The sequence below is a fragment of the Salmo trutta genome, chromosome 32 (genome assembly GCF_901001165.1).
Source record: "Salmo trutta chromosome 32, fSalTru1.1, whole genome shotgun sequence".
Classification (NCBI taxonomy): domain Eukaryota; kingdom Metazoa; phylum Chordata; class Actinopteri; order Salmoniformes; family Salmonidae; genus Salmo; species Salmo trutta.
This window is the reverse complement of record NC_042988.1, coordinates 27,491,490-27,499,033: the sequence shown is the minus strand read 5'-3', so window position 1 is coordinate 27,499,033 and position 7,544 is coordinate 27,491,490.

The following is a 7,544-nucleotide window of genomic DNA, read 5'->3' as shown; positions in this document are numbered from 1 at the left end:
GGATCGAGGCAGCAGGCAGGGCGCTCTGGCGTCACCCCAGGTGAGCTGGCACCATTCTCACCCAGAGCCCTCTGTTGCACATATGTTTTTGTATGTTACTTTTTCTGAGTTTTCCCCGCATTCCCAGCATAAGGCGCTCATCGATTCAGGCGCGGCTGGGAATTTTATAGACAGATCGTTCGCCCTTAGTTTAGGGATCCCCATTGTTCCCGTGGCTGAGCCCTTCCCCGTTCACGCCTTAGACAGTCGACCATTAGGCTCAGGGTTGATTAGGGAGGCCACCGCTCCTCTGGGTATGGTGACGCAGGGGGGTCACAAGGAGAGAATTAGTCTCTTCCTCATTGACTCTCCAGCATTTCCCGTGGTGCTAGGCCTACCCTGGTTAGCTTGTCATGACCCCACTGTTTCTTGGCAACGGAGGGCTCGGGGAGGTGTTTAGGGGTTTCCGTTGGTGCTACTACGGTGGAAAGTCCAGACCAGGTCTCCACAGTGCGCATTCCCCCAGAATATGCCGATTTGGCTCTCGCCTGACTCAATTACCACCACATCGACGGGGCGATTGTGCGATAGATCTCCTGATAGACGCTGCACTTCCCAAGAGTCACGTGTATCCCCTCTCACAGGCGGAGACGGAGGCTATGGAAACATATGTCTCCGAATCCCTGCGTCAGGGGTACATTCGGTCCTCTACTTCACCCGCCTCCTCGAGTTTCTTTTTTTGTGAAGAAGAAGGAGGGAGGTCTGCGCCCATGTATTGACTATCGAGGCCTGAACCAGATCACTGTGAGGTATAGTTACTTCACCAAACTAGATCTCAGGAGCGCTTACAACCTGGTGCGTATCCGGGAGGGAGACGAGTGGAAGATGGCTTTTAGTACCACCTCAGGGCACTATGAGTACCTCGTCATGCCGTACGGGTTGATGAATGCGCCATCAGTCTTCCAAGCCTTTGTAGACAAGATTTTCAGGGACCTGCACGGGCAGGGTGTAGCGGTGTATATTGATGACATTCTGATATACTCCGCTACACGCGCCAAGCATGTGTCCCTGGTGCTCAGGGTGCTTGGACGCCTGTTGGAGCATGACCTGTACGTCAAGGCTGAGAAATGCCTGTTCTTCCAGCAATCCGTCTCCTTCCTAGGGTACCGCATTTCCACTTCAGGGGTGGAGATGGAGAGTGACCGCATTTCAGCCGGGCGTAATTGGCCGACTCCCACTACGGTAAAGGAGGTGCAACGGTTCTTAGGGTTTGCCAACTACTACCGGAGGTTTATCCGGGGTTTTGGTCAGGTAGCGGCTCTCATTACCTCACTACAGAAGGGGGACCCGGTACGTTTGCAGTGGTCGACTGAGGCAGACAGGGCTTTTGGTCACCTGAGGGCTCTGTTTACCTCGGCTCCCGTGCTGGCCCATACCGATCCCTCTTTGGCGTTCATAGTGGAGGTGGACGCGTCCGAGGCTGGGATAGGAGCTGTGCTCTCTCAGAGCTCGGGTACGCCACCGAAGCTCCGCCCCTGTGCCTTCTTCTCGAGGAAGCTCAGCCTGGCGGAGTGAAACTATGACGTGGGGGACCGGGAGCTGTTGGCTGTCGTCAAGGCCTTGAAGGCGTGGAGACATTGGCTTGAGGGGGCTAAACACCCTTTTCTCATCTGGACTGACCACCGCAATCTGGAGTACATCCGGGCAGCAAGGAGACTGAACCCTTGTCAGGCAAGGTGGGCCATGTTTTTCACATGTTTTGTTTTCACCCTGTCCTACAGACCAGGCTCCCAGAACGCGAAATCAGAGTTGGAGTTGGACGCGGACATTGAGCAGGCGTTGCGTGCAGAGCCCGCTCCCATCCGGTGTCCCGCTGGGCGTCTGTCCGTCCCTTCTGCTGTCCATGACTGGTTGATCTATTGGGCCCACACGTCACCCTCCTTTGGTCATCCTGGGATTGGTCGAACTGTGCGCTGTTTGAGCGGAAGGTACTGGTGGCCTACCTTGGCTAAGGATGTGAGGGTTTATGTTTCCTCCTGCTCGGTGTGTGCCCAGTGTAAGGCTCATAGGCACCTGCCCAGAGGGAAGCTACACCCCTTACCTGTTCCACAACGGCCGTGGTTGCACCTGTCGGTGGATTTCCTTACCGATCTCCCCCCTCACAGGGTAACACCGCGATCCTGGTCGTTGTGGATCGGTTCTCTAAGTCCTGCCGTCTCCTCCCTCTGCCCAGTCTCCCTACGGCCCTACAGAATGCGGAGGCCTTGTTTACGCACGTCTTCCGGCACTACGGGGTGCCTGAGGATATAGTGTCTGATCGAGGTCCCCAGTTGACGTCGAGGGTCTGGAGGGCATTCATGGAACGTCTGAGGGTCTCGATCAGTTTCACCCCGAGAGTAATGGGCAGGTGGAGAGAGTAAACCAGGATGTGGGCAGGTTTCTGTGGTCTTATTGCCAGGACTGGCCGGGGGAGTGGGCGGCGTTCGTGACCTGGGCCGAGATGGCACAGAACTCACTTCGCCACTCCTCCACTAACCTCTCCCCCTTCTAGTGCGTACTGGGGTACCAGCCGGTTCTGGTGCCTTGGCATCAGGTGCTGGGTTCCGGTCAAGGATGTGTTGGACCCTTCAATGCTGCAGGAGTTCCACCGTCTCCGTCCGGATCGCCCTGCGCCTCGCGCTCCGGGTCGTCCCCGAGGCCGGTGTCGGCGCGCTGCTGGATCCGTGCGTCAAGGGGGGGTACTGTCACGACTTCCGCTGAAGTCGGTTCCTCTCCTTGTTCGGGCGGCGCTCGGCGGTCAGCGTGGCCGGTCTTCTAGCCATCATCGATCCACTTTTAATTTTTCATTTGTTTTGTCTTGTCTTCTCACACACCTGGTCTCAATTTCCCTCATTACATGTTGTGTATTTAACTCTCTGTTCCCCCATGTCTTTGTGCGGAATTGTTTATTGTAAGTGCATGTGCACATTTTCGCTGTTGCGCGACGGGTTTTGTACCCATTTGTTTGTGATTCTGGTTACCGGTGGTTTTATGAATAAAACTGCTCCGTTGATTAAGTTTTGCTCTTCTGTGCCTGACTTCCCTGCCGCCAGTTACGCACTCCCTTACACAAGAACCGTGTTGATCAAAATAGCTGTTTTTGGAAGACAATTGTTTGTAAAGCAAAGAGTTCTACCTTGAATCTTTAACATCCTAAGAACTGTTTTTGGAACAAAGGGTTCTTTGATGATTATTTGGAAGGCAAGAAGGATTATTTGGAAGACAAGAAGGGTTCTACATAGAAACATATAATATTTCCCAGCTTGCTCTCTTGCAGGGAGATGTCAGAAATAGTTGTTTTAATGTGATATCTGTGTTTTTGCATGTACACTGCACAAAAATATAAAAGCATCATGCAACAATTTCAAAGATTTTACTGAGTTACAGTACATATAAGGACATCACTCAATTAAAATAAATGCATTATGCCTTAATCTATGGATTTCACATGACTGGGAATACAGATACAGTGGGGGAAAAAAGTATTTGATCCCCTGCTGATTTTGTACGTTTGCCCACTAACAAAGAAATTATCAGTCTATAATTTTAATAGTATGTTTATTTGAACAGTGAGAGACAGAATAACAACAACAAAATCCAGAACAACGCATGTCAAAATGTTATAAAATGATTTGCATTTTAATGAGGGAAATAAGTATTTGACACCTCTGCAAAACATGACTTAGTACTTGGTGGCAAAACCCTTGTTGGCAATCACAGAGGTCAGACGTTTTTTGTAGTTGGCCACCAGGTTTGCACACATCTCAGGAGGGATTTTGTCCCACTCCCCTTTGCAGATCTTCTCCAAGTCATTAAGGTTTCGAGGCTGACGTTTGGCAACTCGAACCTTCAGCTCCCTCCACAGATTTTCTATGGGATTAAGGTCTGGCGACTGGCTAGGCCATTCCAGGACCTTAATGTGCTTCTTCTTGAGCCACTCCTTTGTTGCCTTGGCCGTGTGTTTTGGGTCATTGTCATGCTGGAATACCCATCCACGACCCATTTTCAATGCCCTGGCTGAGGGAAGGAGGGTCTCACCCAAGATTTGACGGTACATGGCCCCGTCCATCGTCCCTTTGATGCGGTGAAGTTGTCCTGTCCCCTTAGCAGAAAAACACCCCTAAAGCATAATGTTTCCACCTCCATGTTTGACGGTGGAGATGGTGTTCTTGGGGTCATAGGCAGCATTCCTCCTCCTCCAAACACGGCGAGTTGAGTTGATGTCAAAGAGCTCCATTTTGGTCTCATCTGACCACAACACTTTCACCAGTTGTCCTCTGAGTCATTCAGATGTTCATTGGCAAACTTCAGACGGGCATGTATATGTATTTTTGAGCAGGGGGACCTTGCGGGCGCTGCAGGATTTCAGTCCTTCACGGCGTAGTGTGTTACCAATTGTTTTCTTGGTGACTATGGTCCCAGCTGCCTTGAGATCATTGACAAGATCCTCCCGTGTAGTTCTGGGCTGATTCCTCACCATTCTCATGATCATTGCAACTCCACGAGGTGAGATTTTGCATGGAGCCCCAGGCCGATGGAGATTGACAGTTCTTTTGTGTTTCTTCCATTTGCGAATAATCACACCAAATGTTGTCACCTTCTCACCAAGCTGCTTGGCAATGGTCTTGTAGCCCATTCCAGCCTTGTGTAGGTCTACAATCTTGTCCCTGACATCCTTGGAGAGCTCTTTGGTCTTGGCTATGGTGGAGAGTTTGGAATCTGATTGGTTGATTGCCTCTGTGGACAGGTCTCTTTTTTGCAGGTAACAAGCTGCGGTTAGGAGCACTCCCTTTAAGAGTGTGCTCCTAATCTCAGCTTGTTACCTGTATAAAAGACACCTGGGAGCCAGAAATCTTTCTGATTGAGAGAGGGTGAAATACTTATTTCCCTCATTAAAATGCAAATCAATATATAACATTTCTGACATGCGTTTTTCTGGATATTTTTGTTGTTATTCTGTCTCTCACTGTTCAAATAAACCTACCATTTAAATTATAGACTGATCCTTTCTTTGTCAGTGGGCAAACGTACAAAATCAGCAGGGGATCAAATACTTTTTCCCCCACTGTATGCATCGGTTAGTCACAAATACCTTTCAAATAAGCTAGGGGATTGGATCAGAAAACCAGCCAGTATCTGGTGCAACCACCATTTAACTCATGCAGCGCGACACATGTCCATCGCATAAAGTTGATCAGGCTGTTGATTGTGGCCTGTGGAATGTTGTCCCGCTCCTCTTCAATGGCTGTGCGAAGTTGCAGGATATTGGCGGGAACTGGAACATACTCTAGTACACGTTGATCTAGAGCATCCAAAACATACTCAATGGGTGACATGTCTGACTGTGCAGGCCATGAAAGAAAGCATACAGATCCTTGCGACATTTGACCGTACATTATCACGCTGAAACATGAGATGATGGCACCTGATGAATGGCACGACAATGGGTCTCAGGATCTCATCACAGTATCTCTGTGCATTCAAATTGCCATTGATAAAATGCAATTGTGTTCGTCGTCTGTAGCTTATGCCTGCCCGTACCATAACCCCACCGCCTCCATGAAGAACTCCGTTCACAAGGTTGACATCAGCAAATCACTCGCCCACAAGGCACCATACACACTGTCTGCCATCTGCCCGGTATAGTTGAAACCGGGATTCATACGTGAAGAGCATACTTCTCCAACATGCCAGTGGCCATCGAAGGTGAGAATTTGCCCATTGAAGTCAGTTACGATGCCGAACTGCAGTCAGGTCAAGACCCTGGTAAGGACGACGAGCACGCAAATGAGCTTCCCTGAGATGGTTTGAGACAAAATTCTTCTACTGTGCAAAACCACAGTTTCATCAGCTGTCCAAATGGCTGGTCACAGACAATCTCCATGGTGAAGAAGCCCGATGTGTAGTGTCACACCAGCCTTCGCTTTGGCTCCCCCTCCTGTCCAGCTCAGGCTTTCGACGTCAGCCGCCTTCGAGCTGCTGCCAAACCTACTGCTGGCAAACGCCCTTCACTCATCAACCCCGGACATGTCTCATCATCATTACACACAACTGGTTTCAATCCCCACTCTATCACTGTATATATACTCCCTCTGCCATTTGTCTTTGTCTGTCATTGTAAATGTTACTTGTTTTCCTGCGAGGAATCTCTCCTACTATTTCCTGAGTACTTTATATTTTTCACTTTGAGTTCGCTCTGTGCCTTTTTGTTTATGAAGATATTTTGAGCACAACAGTGTTTGGGTTTTGTTCCTCTTTGATCAATGGTGCTTAAATAAATTCAGTAGTTCTAAACCTGCGACTGCTGGCAACAGCTCTGGTGGACATTCCTGTAGTCAGCAGGCCAACTGCACGCTCCCTCAAAACTTGAGACATCTGTGGTCTTGTATTGTGTGACAAAACTGCACGTTTTAGAGTGACCTTTTGTTGTCCGCAGCACAAGGTGCACCTGTGTAATGATCATGCTGTTTAATCAGACAGGGAGATGCTGCTGGATGCGCAGCCTGCTGGGCATTGTGCCCTCCTCTCCCCTGTCACCAGCCCCTTGGCACGTCAGTTGGCAACATGTTGTGACTCTGTCCCGGCAACAGTGTCATAGCGTTGGTCCTCAGCCACGGCGGTCTGAGCCAATCAGAGCACTTACGATGCCAGATTACACGAGAGCCAGCCAATTGGGAGGCTGGGTGAACTCAGTCTCTTCCCTCCCAGATGTGAATTCCTTCAAACCCTCCAGACATACACACACACACTCTAACAGATATTCTTGCTGACATATGCAGACATTTTGAGAATAACTGTCTCTTCCTCTGTATTCATGGGGACCTTCCCTGAATGCAGCCAGCTAATATTTCCAGTTGATTTCCTGCTGGTGAGCATCTGCATAAAGACCAGTAACCATTGCCACACATGATTGGCCTTTCACATGGGAAATGTACCAGCACACAGTCAGATGCACCACAGTCTTGTGGCGTCCTCTAGTGGGCAACAATGGTGTTACAGTGATGAAACAAGGTGCATGACAGCAAAGGGGGAAATAAGATATTGTATTTAATTAACACAAGCTGTCTCCAATCTGGTTGTGCGTGTGTGTGTGTGTGTGTGTGTGTGTGTGTGTGTGTGTGTGTGTGTGTGTGTGTGTTTTGGTGGGGTGGGGGGGGGGGGGGTCACTTAAACCAGGGGAGGCTGATCTACAAATAGTATTCCCTGCCAAATAATAGACTTTGTGTGATTAAGATTCACAGAGATACGCCTCCCCTGGCTAAGGTGAATCCCCCCCACCAAATACACACACACAACAAGACTGTGGTTGATTGATTGATTGGAGAAAGCTTGTATCAATTAAATAACTTTTCCTAGGATTTTCTACCAGCAGCAAACCTAGTGTATCATGCTGGAAATACAAGTAAAAAGTGCCAGAAAAACAACAACCAAAAAGCATGGTCCTACTTATGGGGTCTTTTAATGTTGTTCTCTATATGTATTTATGTCAAATCACATATGAAACATGATTTATATTCTTACTAATG